Source organism: Cibotium barometz, chromosome 51 (genome assembly GCF_041138505.1).
Source record: "Cibotium barometz isolate CiBa-2024 chromosome 51, ASM4113850v1, whole genome shotgun sequence".
Lineage (NCBI taxonomy): Eukaryota > Viridiplantae > Streptophyta > Polypodiopsida > Cyatheales > Cibotiaceae > Cibotium > Cibotium barometz.
Window position 1 is genome coordinate 8,102,626 of NC_141096.1, and position 22,843 is coordinate 8,125,468.

Below are 22,843 nucleotides of genomic sequence, written 5' to 3' on the forward strand. Positions count from 1 at the left end.
AATGAAAGCCTCTGAGTCTCTACCTTCTCATCTTAATCAAATGAAAAGCCTAATGTCACAACTTGCAACAATAGGAGCACCAATAGATGAGGAAGATGCCATTGCAGTTTTGTTGAAAAGCATGCCTTATGATGAATATGGACATTTAGTGTCAACTCTTATGAATCTTCCGGACCCTACTTTAGAAATCATTGAAGCTGCACTCCTTGAAGAGTACAAGAAGAAGCAAGAGATGACAGGGATAATTGAAGGGGCATTCTTCTCCAACAACAAGTCACACTTCAAGAAAAAGAACTTCATCGACACCAAAGGAAAGAAGAAGGCTTGTGGATTCTGCGGCAAGGACAATCACATTGAAGAAAATTGTTTCTTCAAACAAAAGGCACAAAAGGCACTCCTCGCAAGTCAAGGCAAAGAAGAGCTTCAAGAAGAGGCCTCCGACGAGGCCAATTTTATCCAAGAAGAATGGGCCTTTTGAGTAAAATCAAGGGATAGCCCCTACCATGTTTGAAATCTCTCCATCCTAAACATAACTACTCATTGTAAGCTTTACTATGGTATTCTAGCATCATCCATCATTGCTAGCATTGTAAACCTAACTGGAGTAAGACCTACGGGCACCACCATGGTCATCATAACTAGTTTTTGTAAGTTGTAACTAGAGCCTAGAATTGCCATCATAAAGGTAGTATTGTCATGGATTTGGTTGAAGGAGGGTTTGTTGGAAACATCACCCAAAACCATTCTAAGGTTAAAAGGGGCTGTGTTACCTTGATGAATTTACTCAAAGAGAATCTTCCAAGAGGTGCCTATTTTCAAGAGGTCTAGGAGGGCATCTAGGTCATTTATGAGAAGCCCACATGGGGGAGATGGCATCTTATGCCTGTGCTACATCACTGATGATGTCATTGACATCACTGATGAGAAGCCCACATGGGGGAGATGTCATATTATGCCTGTGCTACATCACTGATGATGTCATTGACATCTTGTACTCTTTGCCTATATAAGAGGCCACTCATAATGAAGAAGAGTACGAATTTTTATGATTAGCCTAAACTATGCTTAATTAACCTCTCTTTACTTAGCATTTCTCTTGCCCTTAATCATGGCATTAGTTCTTTTTGATCCTCCATAGCCTTATCTAATCCACTCAAATCAAACATGCCCCTCGCTCGTGATTCCGAGGACAAAACGACCATCAAAAAGGGAGGAATGTTAACCACTTTTGGTTAACACACTTGTTTAGTCACTAATTTAATAACTTTTATAACTAAGCAAGCTTTTTTGTAAGTGGAATACCACCGAGCTTACAACTTGTGTAAAGCCGGTGAGAGGATAATAAAACATTGACCATTGAGCCTGCAACATGTGCATTGCCAGCAAGTCTAGTAAGTTAGAGCCCCCTGGACATGCCATGGGTGGCCGGACATTGTAAATATGAGTCAATGTATATAAGTCATTTGAGGAAATATGAAAAGGAGGTATTCCCATTTCACAATTTCTTGTAAGTGAGAGAGAGAGTGACAGAGCTTGAGCTTGAGTATGCTTGCTTGCCTTCTTGCTTTGATATCTTGTGGGTGTGTGTGAGAGAGAGAGTGACAGAGCTTGAGTATGCTTGCATGCTTGCTTGCCTTCTTGCTTTGATATCTTGTGGGTGTGTGTGTCTTGGCTTGCTCCTTCCCCTTTCTTCCTTCCCCTCTTCTCATTGCTTAGGCCATATCACACATGCTAGGCTTGGTGTTGAGAGAAGCTCTCTAGCTTCACCTCCATCAAAGCTTCACACCTCCATAGCTTCTTCAACCCCTTCTTGAGTGACACAAGAAGAGGATAGGAATGGTGTAGTAGCTCGTGACGTCCTAAAGACGAGCTATCCATTGTGGATGCCATACTCTAATCCTAGGTAACAACCCTTGCAACCCTTCTTCCTTCCCTCTCATTAGTTAGCTTTCTTTGCAAGGTAGAAGTTCCCTTTTTGTGAACATCTTTGGCGCCACTCACTATGCAACTCACTCACAAGAAAGAGGCCTTCCTAGAGGGCATCAGGCAAACCGGTCAACTGGGGGTCCTACTTGCACACTGAGCTCTAGGGAATATGTAAAAATCCAAGGATGCGGTTTGCGGCACCCTACTTGGTAACCAAGGTGATTTACCAATCAGTTGGATGGATGCTACCACCAGTAGAGGGCCTTGCCAAGATCCTGCCAAGCGTCCACATTGAACAGCTGGCAACAAAAGCAGATGGGGGACCTACAAGTACAAGGGAACCACCTCAGAAGAGGCACCACATTGACCCGCAATAGGTACAAGGCACACAGTCAGAGGAGGAGCACCAGGAGGTGAATACACCAAAAAGCAGCCTCTCGCAAGACCCAATAGAGATACCATCAGAAATCCCTACCCCATAGCAGTTACAGCAACCAGAGGCCTCAACAGGCACACCAGATTATATGCAGTATCTCTTTGGAGCCACAGGAACCCAGTGAGGAGAAGCATCATCTTCGGCAACTGCAAGGAATATCCAGCAAACTCTGGATCAACTCGCCACCAGCCAAGCCAACTCCATGGCTTGCATGCAGTGGGTAAAAGACGACAGGCTCTACTTGAAAGAGGCCTTCTTAGAGGGCATCAAGCAGTCACAAGGAGTGATGCCTGATTTGGAAACAGGGATCCTTGGCCTCCTCCAGAGCAACATTAGCAACATCCAATTATTGATGGAGCGCCGCGTCGAACAGTTATTTGAGGATCATAAACAGCTTCAAGAAGTCCAACAACATCACGAGAATTTATAATGGACACACACACATGTGCTAAATCAACTCGAGGCCAGCACAACAAAGAACAAGGCCCACCACCAGACAATTACAGCTCTCACTATGTGGACAAAGAACAAGGCCCACCACCAGACAATTACAGCTCTCACTATACAAACAGAGGACTATGTGGACCAATTGACACAGCACAAGTCAGAACTAACAAAGCTCCAATAAGCACGCCAGGCCAGCAAAGCTGAGGCAACCAGGTTGAGAACCCTTACGCTTGAGACCCAAAACTAGGTGGATTCTGCCAAGCGAGAAATCACAAAGATGAGGCAGGAGCTGAAAAGGAGCACAACGCTACATGCACAAGAACAAGCAGCCAACACCCACGCACTGCAAGTGGCCAGAAGCTTAGCCACCGCCAAGGACAATAAAATCAAGAAACTGAGAAGCATGCTCAAAGAACAAGACCGCCAGCTACAGCTACTCCGAGCAGCACAAAATAGAGAGAAAGCTGGGACATCGCTAGCACCCCACCATTCCGACAAGGTCCAAGACAAACTCGATGTCTTGATGGACGCCGCAACCGGCCTACCCCTCCTGAGCCACGGTCCATAACTCCATCATCATGTTGCAATTTGACTTCAAACTCGACAAACCCCTCTCAACGGTAGCCATCACCACACTCTTTGAGAAGTAGCGAGGAGAACCAGCTCTCGCCACCATGGCTATGGGGATTTTTCAAGGCCAGGTCGAGCTACAACATCTTGATGAAATCTACAAGCTACCTTGGCACCCCATAGCCATTAACCTCCAGTCCTGGTGCAACGTCCTCTTAGATGCCACCACCCAAGTAGACGAGGATTACATTAACCTCGAGAAGCCGGCAGAGCTGCCACTTGTCCTCCTTACAACGCAAGACCTACAGGAGACAGTGCATTGGCTGGAGCCTGAAGGGAAGGATGTTGTCATCTCCACATACAACAGGCTCGTTGATTTCCCCCGCCCGACATACCATGCACAAGGGATTGTCATCCTCTACTACAGAGTGGTGACATCCATACAGCGAAGACCCAACACAGGATCCTTGAGTTCACAACAAAGGAAGTGGCCTACCCAGACCCGAGCGAAGATGATTTTCTACAAGCCACCGAACTCTTTCCACCCTCAACCTTTGATTAGAATGAAGAGGAAGCTGAGGGTTTTGACGACCCTGATACCCCGGAGGACTCAACAGGTGCTGGAGAAGAATCAGATCCAGCGGAGGAGCAGCATGGCCAACACAGCCCACAACCCCCCCTAAATCGCCAAGGTAGTGCACCACCTATTGACAACATAAAATCCTCTCGTGGTTGCCCGCAACCCTAAAAATCTTCCCTACAGGCACCACAACCGCCCCACAGCCCATTCCTCTACCATCCCAATCATCTCCTAACCACCCCTTACCCTCTTCACCATTAACCTTTACCCTCGCCCGCCTTGGAACCACTTTACCGCCCCCTATCATCATCCCACCCAAGGATGTCCCGCAAACTGTGGACATACCTTCCTTGTTGCTCTCTCAACCTCAACCACCAACCCCTACACTCGCGTCACCCACTGAGGCTGCCTCACCACCAGAAGAAGGCCCAACTCCCGACACGTGCTCCGCAAAGATTCTCGCTTCTTCCCAATGAAGCAGAAGTACTACCGCCCACAACTACAGCACAATGGGAGGACCCATTGAACATTTGTATGTTCAATAAGGTCCTGGATACCCTCGCCGACATCTTCTTCATCAACACAGACCCAGAAAACACACAAAAGCTGGATATCCGCCTGCTTCGGCTATACCTTCTCAGAGTCAACCGCAACACATACTCCCGCGCAAGCACCCCACCCATTCCACAAGAGCAGGATACCATCGCCTGAAGGAAGCAAAGGTACCACGCACCAGAGCAGAACTCAAGGGCCGACCAAAATGGCGCAAGCCATGGCTATTTCAAAGGCGATACTGGGAGGTCTACTGCAAAACCCAATGCAAATACGGATCACAGGATTATACTTCTCCATCCCTTGTCGCTAGAGCTGGGAGGAATTTTGGAAGCTCAGAAGAACCAAATGCCAAAGCATGCTCTACAACTTCCCATCTTTTGCTCTCCCACCAAATCAACAACTCGTAACAGAGCAATGGATGATCAAAGTCATGGAAAGCTTCAACCAAGAATACCTACAGGTTCTAGACTAGCCACTCGCAAATTTTTCAAGCTCATCATCGACATGTTGCTCGCATTCCCAGAGTGGACCACACACTCGGATCCGGTCAAAGGGTTAGCTTTTCACATCAACCAAGGGCCAACACTTGCACAAACCATCGGCTACTTCCCAAGGATATAATGGTTTCCAGGACATAGGATTCTGGACTTCAAAGAAATGTTCACCATAAGATTCTGGGGCAGCTTCAAAGCCGAGAATACTCATCAGCACAAGGCCACTACTGCTTCATCAAAGGATGGCAAGCCTATGGAATCCCCACACCATTTCCCTGCTTTGCCCCTCGCTCATGATTTCGAGGATGGAACCACCATCAGAAAGGGGGGAATGTTAACCACTTTTGGTTAACACACCTGCTAAGTCACTAATTTAACAACTTTTATACCTAAGCAAGCTTTTTTTTAAGTGGAATACCATCGAGCTTACGACTTGTGTAAAGCCGTGATGAGAGGATAATAAAACATTGACCATTGAGCTTGCAACATGTGCATTGCCAATGACCTAGCAAGACTAGTAAGTTAGAGCCCCTTGGACATGCCATGGGCGGCCGGACATTTTAAATATGAGTCCATGTATACAAGTCATTTGAGGAAATATGAAAGGGAGGTATTCCCATTCCATAATTGCTTGTGTTGAGTGAGATATAGAGTGAGAGAGCTTGAGCTTGAGTATGCTTGCATGCTTGCTTGCCTTCTTGCTTTGATACCTTGTGGGTGTATGTGTCCTGGCTTGCTCCTTCCCCTTTTTTCCTTCCCCTCTTCTCATTGCTTAGGCCATATCACACATGCTAGGCTTGGTGTTGAGAGAAGCTTTCTAGCTTCACCTCCATCAAAGCTTCACACCTCCATAGCTTTTTCAACCCTTTCTTGAGTGACACAAGAAGAGGATAGGAATGGTGTAGTAGCTCGTGACGTCCTAAAGACGAGCTATCCATTGTGGATGCCATACTCTAATCCTAGGTAACAACCCTTGCAACCCTTCTTCCTTCCCTCTCATTAGTTAGCTTTCTTTGCAAGGTAGGAGTTTCCTCTTGTGAACAACAAATATTTGTACGTATGCACACTGCAGGGCATGGGAGACCCTCTTGTAAAGCCGGCCCTCTTTCCAACCTCTTTCCAACATCCCTCTATAGGATAACAAAGACATGGCTGATGAAGTAGCCAATGAATTTGATACAGACATGAAATGCCATGGTAAGGGTGTTCCTAGAGGAATTTTGCCCAACACAGGGTGTGGGGGCATTTGCAATGCAACTTAGAGACCTAAGGTAGGAGTCGGGGGAGTAACTCATCTGGGACTATGCTTACAAGCTCCAGCAATGTGTTGAAAAGATGGACGAAGCGGGGGGTATAACTCCCAGATGTCTTTTGGATTGAGCTATTCATTGATGGGTTGAATCCCATTCTCATGGGCCGAACTAGCATAAGCCCAACATCCCAGGAGATGCAATATAGGGCCCAGGATCCCATAGGATGTGCCAAAAACACAAGTACCCCATAGGGGATGAATCCAATGCCAATAAGGACTCCAAGTTCAACAGCTACACAAGCGGCTCCGGCCAACAACAACCATGAACCCAACAGTGGGGACCATGCAAGGACACATGCCAGTGGTGGTAGCATATGGAGGTCTAGAAGTGGCTCCACAACCATTGCAAATGGCAGTGGTTGAATGACAATGGTCCACCTGCAACACAGAATGGCAGAGAGAATGGGAACCATCCTCAGAAGGAGATGTCTCTACAATGAAAGACATAATGAAAGACTTTATGTGTAGCAAATGAATGAGGCAGTGAGAACCCTCACACTGACGAGATGGTGGACCTGAAGAGGCAAGATGATACAACCCAAGGGGACCAAGAAAGCTAAGAAAAGGCCGTGATCTGCAGGGCATGCAAGGAGAGTGGGCACATGGCTAAGGACATGGCCAAGGACTTCCCGACAATCAACAAATGCATATACTATGGAAGGGCGGGATACCTAGAGGAGGACACCTAGAGAAGGGGTGATACCTCAAGCTAAGGACGATGAAAGCCAAGGGCATAGAAGCCACGGTCCCTGGGACAATTCTTCTTAATACAAAGAAGATAACATTTGGTGAACCCATAGCGATGTCATCCTCGGGGGTAGTGAATTTTGATAGAAATAGTAAAGTCACTAGAGGCTGAGGTGCATGTGGTCACAAGGGCCAAAAGAAAGAGGCAAGAGAGTGCCACATCAAAGCACGAATGTAGAGGAAAGGGTCTAGCCAAGTGGGACATCCTTCAAAGTTCAAAGCAGGGTGAAGCCACTGGCAAAAACCAAGAAAAAGACTTATAAAGGCCAAAGAGCAGGGGCCTGAAGCTCCCATCGAAGGAAGATGACACCGTTGTTCCCAAACGTGCCTAGCTACAAGCTAGTGGAAGACTTGGGCCAGCTAAAGGTAAATTTATCTGTCTTACAGTTTCTTGCAGAGCTAACCCATATGCGGTGAAGGAGCTGAGGAGCTCTTTGACAAGAAAGAGAAGTGCAACAGAGGTGCAGGTAGTGGATGTAGGCTCAGAGGACGATCCACCAAGGATCTCAGCCAAAGTGCATGGGAATGCCTGCGAGACAACATCGTGGTAGATGCAAGATCATCTGTGAATGTGATGACCCTCTCAGCATTCAAAGAATTAGGACTATGCATGGATGCCAAGGTTGATATTGCCTTGAGGATGACAGATGGGAAGCTAGCAAAGCCAAGGGGTGTGGTAATAGATGTGCCAGTCAAAGTGGCAGGCAAAAGACATTGGTAGATTTCTATGTCATCAAGCAACAAAGTCCTGACCACTTCGACGTTCTTTTGGGCTGCCCATGGATCGTGGAGGCCAACTGTTGTGAGTGGATTTTCCTAAAGGAAGATTGCTCTTGGGAAGGGGAAAAAACAAAGCGATGGTGCCTATCCATAAAGAGAGGGACCCAGTGAGCACAAGTGAGGAGGAGCTCAGTGCAATGGAAGATAGATGCCCAGAGCTTAGAGGAAGAGTCTGTAGTAGAGTCTGGCAACGAAGGAGGACTTCCTATTTAAAGAAATGGAGTGCTTCAAGTAAGCAGCAGAGGGGAAGAAGTTTAAGAGCTACACAAAGCAGAAGGTGACCCCTGCATGGACAAAGAGGATCCCATCAAAGTGGAGGGCAATGCTTGCATTTAAATCAAAGCAATGAGGAGGATGCCAAACTGACTAGATGATCTCTTGGAAGATCAAAGATTTGCAAGTGACATGCTAACATGTGGTAAGGGTGAGCCAATAAAGGTTGAGGTAAGAGCAAAGGAATCTGCATAGAGGTGCCCAAGGAAGAGGCCATGCCCAGGTCTGAGGAGTAGCAAGAAGATGTAGAGTGGTTAGATAGCCTACTAGAGGATGAAGACTTATAAACTTTAAGGAATGTACTGGTAGAGTGAGAAGATAGAGAAAGAGGTAAGTGCCAACAGCGGGTGTTTGCTGAAAGCAATGCCCAAAGAGCTGAAGGAAGAGGGGAGTAAGCATGTAATCAACATCATGGGTGATGCCTTGCTCACCACACAAGAAGGGCGGGAGTCTCAAAGTCCAAAGATGCCAGGCGCAAGAGCTAAATGCCCAGTTGCTCACATGGGTCAAAAGAGAAATGGATGCGGACGTTGAGCTACTGGATGTGCACATGCAATCCCACAAAGAATACGATGTACAATTAGAATGGGATGCATTACAGGATGAATGGCCAAAGAAAGAGGCCAATAGGGAGGCTGCATAGGGAGGCCGAGAGGAAGCCATCAAGGAAAATGCATGGAATGCAGGATGCCTAGGCCGAACACAAGAAGTTCGTGGATAAATTGAGCCACAGGTGCTAAAGGCAACCAATAATTTTGTGTACATAGTACTTGCCAGTGCGGTGTGTGGAAGATTGACTAAGGCACAAGGGTTGCAACATAATCAATGAGACCCTGACAACCATCAAGAGGGAAAAGGGCAATGATAGCCTGTTTACAGAGCTCAACAGGATAGAAAGCAAAGTGTAGAAGCAAGGAGCTGAAACCAGCAAAGAACAAGGGAGAACAAAGGATTCCATGCAAAAGGGGACAGGAAGGACGCAATGGTACCAAGCCCAGGACAAAAGGTCTAAATGAAGCAAAGAGACGCGCACCAGCGAAAGCACACAAGTGACAAGGGGACTCATAAGATGACTAGCCCAAGGGAGCCACATTGTGAGCATGCCCAAAGTCAACCTAGAACGCCATAGAGAGGGCAAGGAAAAGACCATGCTAGACAAAGGGATAGAATCATATCATCCGTAGATGTGTTCTGGATCATGAGCATCACACTATTTTAGTGAAAGCACATCAGTGGTGGTCATTTTTTTTGGAGAAGTCACCCTGTGCGACGAGAAGTGACCCTACGAGAAAAACTTTCAGGTAGGATTATGGTGGCCTTCAGTGTCCAAAGATGCGTGGAAATTTGTGAAGCAAGGTGATACATGTCAAAGCATCGATCAACCCCATGCATCAAACAGAATGCAACTTAATCCAAATTTTCCTTTGGAACCTTTTCAAAAATGGGGTTTGGATTTTGTGGGACCCTTCAAACCAACAGCAAAGGGGAATTACAAGTATATTTTGTTAGCAACTGATTACTACACCAAATGGGTAGAGGCAAAATATCTGAAGAACAATAATGCAGAGTCAGTGGTGGGCTAAGTTCCTATATGAAAACATCATGACCAAATTTGGTTGTAATATTGAGTTAGTTAGTGATTAGGGCACACACTTTCTAAATAAGGTGGTAAGAGCTTTAACTATTCAACAAGGTGGTAAGAGCTTTAACTATGTCAACATCTAATTATTCATAAGAAATCTATTGTTTATTATCCATAGGCCAATGGTCAGGTAGAGCCAACAAATCAGGTGTTGAAAAGAATCTTGACAAAGATAGTGAATGAAAATCGGATTGATTGGGATTAAAAATTACATTCCACACTCTGGACTTTTCAAACTTCATACAAGGTGGGGCAACTCCATTGTCATTAGTTTATAGCTTGGAGGTAATTTTTTCCATGGAATTTTTAGTTTCAAGCTTAAGGATAGCGGTGCAGGAAAGATTGTCTCCAGTAGAAGATTCCATCCGAACAAGGCAGAATAATTATTTCAACTAGATAAAGCTCATATCTACCAGTACTCTTGATCCAATATTTCTATTTAATTCAAAATTGGGCCTACATCCTGGAAAATTGAAACTCTGATGGATAGGCCCATACAAGATTTTTGAACAACCAGGATCCAGAACCTTTGAACTTACAACTCTGGATGGGGTGAAATTTCCAAAGCCAGTGAATGGTTTTCAGCTCAAACCCTATTTTGATAATTTACCTGAAGCAGATGTGTCCATTTATCCAATCTTCATGCAGAATGATGGAGGAGTTCAGACTTTAATTTTTTAGCCATGTGTGACATTTAACACGTCCCAAATAGTCACTTCCAATATATCATTCTATTTTGAGGTGTTGTGGTTAATCAATACTTTAATAACTTCCTCCAAAAAATGAGGCTTTTCCATAATCAAGAATCTGAGGGTAGTGAAGCAAATTGAGAATCTGAGGAGGAAGCACAATCAAGCTCGCAACTCGAGGGAGATAACGCAAACACAAAGGTCGAGGTAACCCACTTTAACAACTCACCATCATCTACATTCCCTCACTGTGTCCTTTCTTATGCTATCACCAAAATCTCTTATCTCACTCTCTACAAGATATGGCATAATCACAAACCATCCCAAATTTTAAACCACTCTCTCAATTTTTACAAGCCAATCATTCTGACAATGCATCATGGTTGCGGTGTTGCCAATTGTTGCAGGCAATATGCTAGTGGGATTCTCTACAAACAAACATGTTTGCCCATAAGCATTTACAGAGGCTGCAGACTACCCACAAGGTTGTCCACCGGCGAGCCCAGTGTAGAGCTTCCTTTCAATGAAGAAGCGACTACTAGTAGAGTCTTCAAGCTGCCGCTCGAGCGGCCCCATCGACGGTCGCTCAGCAGTCTGGTGTACAGGTCTCAAAATAGGCAGATGCAAACATAAATAAAGTTTTTCATCCTAAAGGTAAGGAGTGGAAGATATCCAATTGCACCATTGAAATTAAACATAAGCATTACATGTTTGTATTAGTGGAGATGCTTGCCTTAACACATAAGCCCACATACATGAGCAAGAAGACCTTTGGTCTTATCAAATAGGCAGCATGAGAGCTAGTGGCAAGGGCTATTATTTTATACAATAATTTGGCAAAATAAATTAAACATTTAGTCAAACAGGGAGGAGGTAAGATAAAGATTGGGGCACATCTCTACTGGCAGCACTGTTCAAAGGCTTGCAGCCATCCACCACATCTGTATGTGCTAGAACTTCCCTAGCTTCTATTGGTGTATCTACTAAAAACATATTAATCTAGCCAATTTGACTTTTGGCCTGCCAGAATGACACCTGCAACTATTCCGAAAACACGTACTACAACAACACACTCTTCAACTCCGACAAAATTATCTATAAGTGCACCATCCCCCACATATGCAGCTTCACCCACACCAATAGGTGGGCTACAGTTTGAATATTTGGAGAAGAAATCTCAGACAAGATCTTTGCGATCCGAATCAATTCAAAAACACCATTCAAGAAGTTCAAGAAGTTGCATGTAGAGTCTACAAGCACTATCACAATAGTATTGGCAATCTCAATTGGACGAGTAACAATTTTCCTTACCTTTCAATTGATACCAATGTTTGTACATGCTACATCAGTTCCTACTGTTGTAACTCTATCTGGAAAGAGTGACAGATGTCGCTCTTTTTCAGATACAGTTACAACCATCATAATGCCCATAGATGTTATTGGCATTAGAATATCTCTTGGCTAAGAAAAAAATTCATGCAGGAGGAGGATGAGCAGCATGCTTATTCAGCAAACAAATGAAATCTAAGGGACGGGTTGCCACTCTGCAACAAGAGCTGTCAGAGATTAAGACAAAGAATGCCCAATTGGAAAGAGGTTTAAGCAGCAAGAGTAGAGAAATCAGGAAGAAATTGAAAGATGTGCAACAATTAACACAACAAGATAAAAACATGCCCTTGGAAATGAAAATTTTTTACTGCAAAGGAGTAAGTCAAAGAAATGAGGATCGATTGGCTAAACAAGCACATATATAGAAATATACAATAACCAGGATTGAGAATGATACAAGTAGGGATAGGGCAGAGCTACAATTACTCCAGGATTCCCATACTCAAGAACAAACCATAGATCCAGAAGCAGAATATTTTGAATTTAGTGCAAAGGAAATGGAGGAATGGGAGAAATATGCCATGGATAAAATGATGGCATCAGCCATATGGAAACCAATGGAGACCAAGCATGCTACAATCCTTGCATGCCATGCTCTAGGTGCTTGCTTCAGCCCATACAAAGCTTTCTTAAGCTTACACACATAACTTGGATGCTTCACATCCTCACATCCCTGTGGCTGCTCCATATACACCTCTTCTTGCAAGTCACCATGCAAGAATGCATTCTTCACATCCATCTGATGCAACAACCATCCTTTTGATGCAGCCACTGCAATAATGGTACGAACTGTAGCCATCTTAGCTACGGGGCTGAAAGTCTCCTCATAATCTATTCCATACGTCTGCGCATAACCTTTGGCTACCAATCTAGCCTTGTACCTGCTCACAGTACCGTCACTGTTATGCTTCACCTTGTACACCCATTTACAGCCAATTGCATTCTTGTCTTCAGGCAATGGCACTAAGTCCCATGTTTCATTTCCATCAAGTGCAGCCATCTCCTCATCCATGGCCTTTTCCCATTTTACATCTCCAATAGCATCATCAAAACAAGTGGGTTCTATATCCTGCACAATCTTCGCCATGTATGCATAATGGCGAGCCACATAGCTATCATATGTCAATCTGTCAACTGGAGCTCTATGTCTCCCAGATCTTCTTAGCTTTTCATGCATGCCTTGCAAAGCCTTTTTGACACCTGGTGTCTTCACAGAGGGTATCCCAAACTCCTCATCAAGACTGTGCTCAGAACCACTTGAATTTCCATCTACATCTTCATAACTTGCACTCAAATTTGGCAGGTTTGCTACATCATCAACCTTTTCTTTACCTTTCCGTGATACATTTGATGAGCTAGCAGGACTTTCCCTATCACGCAACCTGCCACTCCAAGGCTTCTCAACAGCACTTGTACTAGGTGACCCTTGCGGTCCACTCAAAACCTGTGAAGACGGACCTGCATTTTCTGTCACCACATTATCTTTTACATCAGCCCCAATATCATGCTTTACTTCAGCATACCAACTTGCCATCTCATCAAAAACCACATCCCTGCTCACCCTCACTTGACGTGTGATAGGGTTGTAACATTTGTACCCTTTTTGCTCAAGAGAGTACCCAATGAAAACACACTTTTCAGCCTTTGGATCGAGCTTAGTTCGCAGCTCATCTGGCACATGCACATAAGCAATGCATCCAAATACTTTCAAGTACGACAAATCAGGTTTTCTGCTAGAAAACTTCTCCTCGGGTGTCACATCATGCACTGCAGTAGTAGGGGTCCTGTTCATAATGTATACAGCTGTAGACACAGCTTCAGCCCAATAACAATGAGGCATGTTCTTTTCAGCCATTAGTGCTCTTGCAACCTCTGCAATGTGCCTGTTCTTCCGCTCAGCAACACCATTTTGCTGCGGAGTGTACCTGCATGAAAATTGCCTCTGAATTCCATGCTGTTTCAGAAAATTACTGAATTCATTGGAGAAGTACTCTCCCCCTCCATCTGACCTTAGGCACTGCACATACTTCCCTGTTTGTTTTTCAACCATAGCTTTGAAATTTTGAAAGTGAGTAAACACCTCACTCTTCTCCTTCATGAAGTACACCCATACTTTGCGAGTATGGTCATCAATGAAGGTGACATAAAACCTACATCCACCCATAGACGCAGTCTTCGCTGGACCCCATACATTCGAGTGTACCACTTCCAACACATTCCTGCTTACATGTTTATCATGTGGAAAAGCACTTTTTGCTTGCTTCCCCAACTGGCATGCTTCACATACCTTTTGCATATCAGCAACTTTAAACACTGGCAAACCTGTTACAATCTCTTTGCTTTGCATTGTCTTTAACCTTTGAACATTTACATGCCCAATCCGTTTATGCCAGATTTCAATATCTGCAACAATGCCTGAACCCTGTGCAAACATTGCAGCATTCAACTCAGGAACATTTACATCAAGAGTGAACATTCTGCCCACTTTCTTTTCCTGCGCAACTAGCTTTCCATTCTTCTTGTATTCTTCTACATACAGCCCATCTGCATTAAACCTAACTTGCAAACCCTGCTCAACCATCTGCCCAACAGAAACTAAATTCTTTGTGATGTTGGGAACATGAAGTACATCAGCCAAGTACTTCACATTGCCATTCTGTAATGACAATGGCACATTTCCTGTATGCGCAATAGGATGCGCAGTATCATCCCGAGTCTCTACAAAACCAGGATTCTGCGAGGTCTGCAATTCTTTGAACCATTCTCCATGGCTGGTCATGTGATTCGAAGCACCCGAATCCACATACCATTCATTTTCACCACACTTTGATACATTTTCAGACACAGTATTTATCATGTGCTGCATCACAAACAGCCTCTCTGAATCATTGACATTATTGCTGGTAGACGCATAGTTATTTTGCTGTCTCCTGTCCCCTTGATTTCTTGATGGACACTCACTTTGAAAGTGACCTGTTCCTCCACAATTCCAGCATTCTCTGCTATCATTTCCTGCATTATTTCTTTGGAAATTTTTGCGACCTCTTTGACTCCCCCTGCCTCTATAATTTCCTCTTCCACGTGCATTTGACCCTTGTGCATCATTTGACTGATGCTGCTACTGCTGGCCTTGATTCTGGTTACCACGACCACGACCTCGTCCTTGGCCTGCACCACGACCTCTACCTCTACCTCTGTTTGAGTAGAAGGCCTGCTCAGAGCTATTTCTGCCCTGTGATGATGATGAAGAATCTTCACCAAGATTCTTCTCCTCAACAACCAGCATAGGGATCAGATTTGTAAAAGTGGGAATATTTTCCCGAGTCTGAATGGAAGTCTTAAACTGCTTGTATGCTGGTGTCAAGCCACGCAAGCATACCTCAACCTTGTCATCATCCTCAACGATGACACCAATAGAGGCAAGAGACTCGCATATACTCTTTATCTTCAAAGTATATTCATTCATTGACAAGTTCTTCTTCTCAACTGTGTTCAGTTCATTCTTTAGCTGCAGCTTTCTTGCCTTTGTGTTGGTTGTGTCATATGACAGCAACCTGTCCCAAGCCTCCTTTGGTGATGTGGCATCCTGAATATGCCCAATCATGGTGTCATGTACACTGACAGACAGCCAATATATTACCTTCCTTGCATCCTGGTTCCAATCCTTGAGTGCCTTTACTTCTGCAGCTGTAGGGTTCTCTTCCGGTACAACCGGTGCCTCCTCTTGATCACCATCTATGTACTCCCAGTAGCCTTTACCCATAAGGAAGTTTGTCATTCTAAACTTCCAAGCATGGAAGTTGTTCTTATTCAGCTTATCACAGATAATGCCACTGATTCCATCATTGTTAGACATTTTGCAGAAAATCAAAAATCTGCACAAATCTGCAGCGAGCTAAAAATAGCCAATATCTGTCACAACCTGTGACCGCAATTTGCATACATACACCCAATGACCTCTGTATCACTATGTGCAGCAACCACTGTTCTGCACAACCAAGTACAACTTCTGCAACACAAAACCTGTAGATATGCAGAAAATTGTCACTTACCCGAAGTGCCCAAAATGCACTGTTTCTGAAAAACAGAGGTCGAGACGCGCCCGAAACGCGTTTCTGGCCGCAAAATTTTAGTCCAAAGGATTGGTCCAAAGGACTGAGCAGGTTCCTGAGCCGCTCCGCCTGGACTCCAAGATAGCCTCAATCGGAGATCGTTTGAGCCGACTCCCGAACAGCCTGCGGGGTGTAGTACCAACACACGAGAGGGAGGAGAATGATGAAACCCTAACCCTCAATGCTTCTTCCGCTGCTCGTGCTTGCTTCTCACAGCTCCTCTAGGCCACAACCAAGCTCTGATACCATGTAAAGAGAAGGAGAGGAGAGAGCTTGAGCTCTTGCAAGCACACACACACTCACACAAGAGAGTACACAAAGATGGAGGCTGAAATCTTCTTCTTCTTCTTCTTCACACAATACAAGATAACATAATAGGTCTACCAAAAACATAAAGGAGCTACAACATAAGTAGTATATGTACAACGGTCAATGTGAAACCGCTAGTGAGTGAGCTGGCAAGATAAGTGTGCCATCACTCTCGGTAGGTAGACCCGTCGGTGAAGTACAGCTGTAGTATCACTGGCAAAGATCCTCGCACGTGCTAGTGACGAGTGTCGGTGGGGAATCAGCCAGGTGGACCATGAGTTGAGCTTGATATGTCAACATTCTACCCATAGACAATGGCTTGGAAAGGGCCATTGTAAGCCTGGAATGGACTTAGTGCCATTCTACCTAAAGAGAATGGCCTGGAATGGACCTAGGGCCATTCCAACCCAAAACACAAAAGTCTAGGGCCATTCTACCCAAACAGATTGGACCTAGGTCCATTCTAGCCCAACATTGAAGCCTAGGAGCTAACTAATGCCTTAAATAGACCTTGGGCCATTCTAGGCCATGCCTAGAATGACCTGGAGGTAGAATGAACCTAGAATTGACATGGCTAGGGCCATTCTACCTAAAGCGAATGGCCTGGAATGGACCTAGGGCCATTCTAAGCCTCGAATGGACATAGGGCCACTCTACCTAAAGAGAATGGTGTGGAATGGACCTAGGGTCATTCTACCTAAAGAGAATGGTGTGGATAGGACCTAGTGCCATTCTAAGGTAAAACACAAAAGTATAGGGTCATTCTATCCAAAGAGAATGGCCCTAGGTCCATTCTAGCCCAACATTGAAGCCTAGGAACTAACTAATGCCTCGAATAGACCTAGGGCCATTCTAGACCACGCCTAGAATGGACATATGGCCATTCTTCCTAAAGAGAATGGCGTGGAGGTAGAATGACCCTAGAATGGACATGGGGCCATTCTATGCCACTAGAATGGACCTAAGACCATTGTACCTAAAGCAAATGGCCTGGAATGGACCTACGGCCATTCTAAGCCTCGAATGGACCTAAAATGGACGTAGGGCTATTCTACCTAAAGAGAATGGCCTAGAGGTAGAATGACCCTAGAATAGACATGGGGCCTTTCTCTTTAGGTAGAATGGCCCTAGGGCCATTCTACCTAAAGAGAATGGCCTAGATTGGACCTAGGGCCATTCTAATCTTGGAATGGACGTGGAATGGACCTCGGGCCATTCTACCTAAAGAGAATGGCTTGGAATGGACCTAGGGCCATTCTAAGCCAAAACACAAAAGCCTAGGGTCCTTCTACCCAAAAAACAAATGGCCCTAAGTCCATTCTAGCCTAACATTGAAGCCTAGGAACTATCTAATGCCTCAAATGGACCTAGCTTTGGGTAGAATGGTCCTAGGGCCATTCTACCTAAAGAGAATGGCCCTAGGTCCATTCTATAGGTGTGGCCTAGAATGGACCTAGAATGGCCCTAGGGCCATTATACCCAAAGACAATGGCTTGGAATCGACAAAGGGCCATTTTAAGCCCGGAATGGATGTAGGGCCATTCTACCTAAAGAGAATGGCCTGGAATGGACCTAGGGACAAATTAAGCCAAAACACAAAAGACTAGGATCATTCTAGCCAAAGATAATGGCCCTAGGTCCATTCTACCCCCCAAGATTGAAGCCTAGGAACTAACTAATGCCTCAAATGGACCTAGGGCCATTCTAGGCCACGCCTACAATGGACCTAGGGCCATTCTACCTAAAGAGAATGGCTTAAAGGTAGAATGACCCCAGAATTGACATGAAGCCATTCTCTTTAGGTAGAATGGCCCTAGGTCCATTCTATAGGTGTGGCCTAGAATGGACCTAGAATGGCCCTAGGGCCATTCTACCCAAAGACAATGGCTTGGAATGGCCCTAGGGCCATTCTACCCAAAATGGCTTGGAATGGACATAGGGCCATTTTAAGCCTAGAATGGACGTAGAATGGACCTAGGGTCATTCTACCTAAAGAGAATGGCCTAGAATGGACCTAGGGCCAAATTAAGCCAAAACACAAAAGACTAGGATCATTCTAGCCAAAGAGAATGGCCCTAGGTCCATTCTACCCCAACATTGAAGCCTAGGAACTAACTAATGCCCGGATTGGACCTAGGGCCATTCTAGGCCATGCCTACAATGGACCTAGGGCCATTCTACCTAAAGAGAATGGCTTAGAGGTAGAATGACCCCGGAATTGACATGAAGCCATTCTCTTTAGGTAGAATGGCCCTAGGGCCATTGTACCTAATGAGAATGGCCTCTAATGGACCTAGGGCCATTCTAAGCCTGGAATGGTCCTAGAATGGACCTAGGGCCATTCTACCTAAAGATAATTTCTTGGAATGGACCTAGGGCCATTCTAAGGCAAAACATAGAAGCATAGGGTCATTCTACTTAAAGAGAATGGCCCTAGGTCCATTCTAGCCCAGCATTGAAGCCTAAGAACTAACTAATGGCTAAAATGGACCTAGGGCCATTCTAGACCACACCTAGAATGGACCTAGGACCATTCTCTTTGGGTAGAATGGCCCTAGAATGGACATGGGGCCATTCTAAGCCAATAGAATGGACCTAGGGCCATTCTCTTTGGGTAGAATGGCCCTAGAATGGACATGGGGCCATTCTAAGCCAATAGAATGGACCTAGGGCCATTCTAAGCCGGTAGAATGGACCTAGGGCCTTTGTACCTAAAGAGAATGGCTTGTAATGGAAATATGGCCATTCTAATCTAGGGTCATTCTACCCAAAGCGAATGGCCCTAGGTCCATTCTAGCCCAACATTGAAGCCTAGGAACTAAGTAATGCCTGCAATGGACCTAGGGCCATTCTCTTTGGGTATAATGGTCCTATGGCCATTCTAACTAAAGAGAATGGACCTAAGTCCATTCTAGGTGTGGCCTAGAATGGACCTAGAATGGCCCTAGGGCCATTCTACCCAAAGATAATGGCCTGGAATGGACCTAGGGGCATTGTAAGCATGGAATGGACCTAGGGCCATTCTACCTAAAGAGAATGATCTAGAATGGACCTAGGGCCAACACAAAGGCCTACGGTCATTCTACCCAAAGAGAATGGCCCTAGGTCCATTCTAGCCCAACATTGAATCCTAGGAACTAACTAATGCCTTGAATGGACCTAGGGCCATTCTAGGTCAGGCCTAGAATGGCTCGGAGGTAGAATGACCCTAGAATTGACATGGAGCCATTCTTTTTAGGTAGAATGGCCCTGGGGCCATTCTAGCTAAAGATAACGGCCTAGATTGGAGGGCTATTGTAAGCCTGGAATGGACCTAGGGCCATTCTAAGCCAAAACACAAAAGCATAGGGTCATTCTACCCAAAGAAAATGGCCTTAAGTCCATTCTAGTCTAACATTGAAGCCTAGAAACTAACTAATGCTTGGAATGGACCTAGGGCCATTCTAGACCATGCCTAGAATGGACCTAGGGCCATTCTACCTAAAGAGAATGGTGTGGAGGTAGAATGACCCTAGAATGGACATGGGGCCATTGTACCTAAAGAGAATTGCTTGGAATGGACCTAGGGCCATTCTAAGCCTGGATTCAACTTGGAATGGATCTAGGGCCATTCTACCTAAAGAGAATGGCCTAGAGGTAGAATGATCCTAGAATGGATATGGGGCCATTCTCTTTAGGTAGAATGGCCCTCGGGCCATTCTACCTAAAGAGAATGGCTTGCAATGGACCTAGGGCCATTCTAAGCTTGGAATGAACCTAGAATGGACTTGGGGCCATTATACTTAAAGAGAATGGCCTGGAATGTACCTAGGGCCATTCTAAGCCAAAACACAAAAGCCTAGGGTCATTCTACCCAAAAAGAGAATGGCCCTAGTTCCATTCTAGCCCAACATTGAAGCATAGGAACTAACTAATGCATCAAATGAACCTATGGCCATTCTCTTTGGGTAGAATGGTCCTAGGGCCATTCTACTTAAAGATAATGTCCCTAGGTTAATTCTAGGTGAATGGACCTAGAATGGCCCTACTGTCATTCTACCCAAAGATAATGGCCTCGAATGAACCTATGGCCATTCTAAGCCTAGAATTGACCTAGAATGAACCTAGGGCCATTCTACCTAAAGAGAATGGCGTGGAATGGATCTAGGGTCATTCTAAGCCAAAACACAAAAGCCTAGGGTTATTCTACCCAAAGAGAATGACCCTAGGTCCATTCAAGCCCAACATTGAAGCCTAGTAAACTAAATAATGCTTGGAAAGTACCTAAGGCCATTCTCTTTGGGTAGAATGGCCCTAGGGCCATTCTACCTAAATAGAATGGCTTGGAGGTAGAATGACCCTAGAATTGACATGGAGCCATTCTCTTTAGGCAGAGTGGCCCTGGCCTGGAGGTAGAATGAGCCTAGATTTGACATGGAGCCATTCTCTTTAGGTAGAATGGCCCTACAAATGGCTCCATGTCATGGAGCCATTCTCTTTAGGTAGAATGGCCGTACAAATGGCTCCATGTCAAATCTCTTTAGGTAGAATGGCCCTACAAATGGCTCCATGACATGGAGCCATTCTCTTTAGGTAGAATGGCCCTACAAATGGCTCCATGTCAAATCTAGGGTCTTTCTACCTCCAGGCCAGGGCCACTCTACCTAAAGAGAATGGCTCCATGTCAATTCTAGGGTCATTTCATTCTACCTAATGAGAATGGCTTGGAATGGATCTAGGGCCATTCTAAGCCTCGAATGGTCATGGAATAGACCTAGGGCCATTCTACCTAAATAGAATGGCTTGGAATGGATCTAGGGCCATTCTAAGCCAAAACACAAAAGCATAGGTTCATTCTACCTAAAGAGAATGGCTGTAGGTCCATTATAGCCCATCATTAAAGCCTAAGAACTAACTAATGCCTGGAATGGACCTAGGGCCATTCTAGACCACACCTAGAATGGACTTAGGACCATTCTCTTTAGGTAAAATGGCCCTATAATGGACATGGGGCCATTCTAACCTGGTAGAATGGACCTAGGGCCATTCTAAGCCGGTAGAATGGACCTAGGGGCATTGTCCCTAAAGAGAATGACTTGGAATGGACGTAGGTCATTTTGTTTTCTCTTTTGGAAGTGATGTCGTATGTTGGAGCAGCAAGAAATAACCTATAGTTGCCTTGTTGAGTCTTCAATGGTGTAAGAAGAGATACATTAGAAATATTAAAGTCTTCAATGGTGTAAGAAGAGATACATTAAAAACATGGAAAAAAATCCCTAGCATTTAAGGATGAGAGATCCTATGAGAGTAGGAATGTCATAAAAATATTATTATTTTCATAGGATAGAGGATGGATCTAAACATTAAATGCTAGCTTATGCATTTTTATTGGTCAAAAAAGCCTTAGTTAAAGAATCTCCTAAATAGAGCACATAGACATGTGCACCTCCTCAAGTAATTAATGTAGCCTCTATTTTTGACTAACTATTTCTCATGTTCACATGGGAGAAAAGACTCAATCTTCTAGCTAATTACAAATTAGCCTAATGTAATTACTTATGTATTTGCCTATATAAAGAGGCACCCTTCTAGTGGAAGATATCTATTCTCCTCATTTTCACTATGCTCAAACCATGTTTGTGAGCCTTTTAGAGCATATAGTTTTGGCCTTCCTTGTGCTTGTATGCTACCTCCCTCATCTCCCCTTCATTTTGAACTTGCTCACGAGTCTTGTGTATTTTTTTCCCTACTAAATTTGTAGCCATGGCCATTCTCCTCTCATCCCCCTTCGTCTAGAAGCCGTTTGGTGTAGAAAATGGGCCTCCTCTAAGCTCATTATTGCCCCAAAAATCCTCCCCATCATTGTGCAATCAAGTAGACTCTCAAGTTCCAAAATTCTAAAAATTTATCATTGCTTATAGCCATAGTGATCATCCTCTCCTCTCGTCTAGTTCCTCAAGCCCTCTTCTCCCAACTTGAGTGAAACCATGTTGAAGCTGCTGTGATGGAAAGCTACCAACTTCCCGTGAAATTGGGAGAGGGCACCAATTCATCAAATTTAACTCGAAGGATAGAGTGGTGGGACCCCAAGAAAGTGCCGCCTTCTAAGGTCTTCTCCAAATTCAACTCATCAACTCAAAAATTCATCTTGAGAAGCTTTTGGAAACCCTTCCGTGCGGGAAAGTGGGACGGTGCTCGGGAACCAAAGAGGAGACCGTGCCGGGAAGCTATGGGCGAAACCGCCCCAACTCTCCACGTAAGTTTGCAAATTCGTGAAGTAAGTGAACTCCAATTCTTATTTTGCAAATTTTTAATTAAATTATTACGTTAATTAGTTAAATTAATTAAAGATTAAGCGATTAATGCTAATTTTAATTATTTACCGCATTTAATTACATAAAAACCCCCGTATTAAGGGAAGAGGATAATTAAGGAAAAGCGGTAGTAAGCAAAAGACGCTAAGTAATTAGCGGAATGATTTTCATAATTCTTAGGAATTCTCGTTCAAATTAGAGTTGCCAAGTGTCGCCCAAGAAGGGTAAAAGTCAGAGGGGAAGACTTCCTAGGAAGCTCTCCCCCCATGCCAGTATACGATCTTTGATC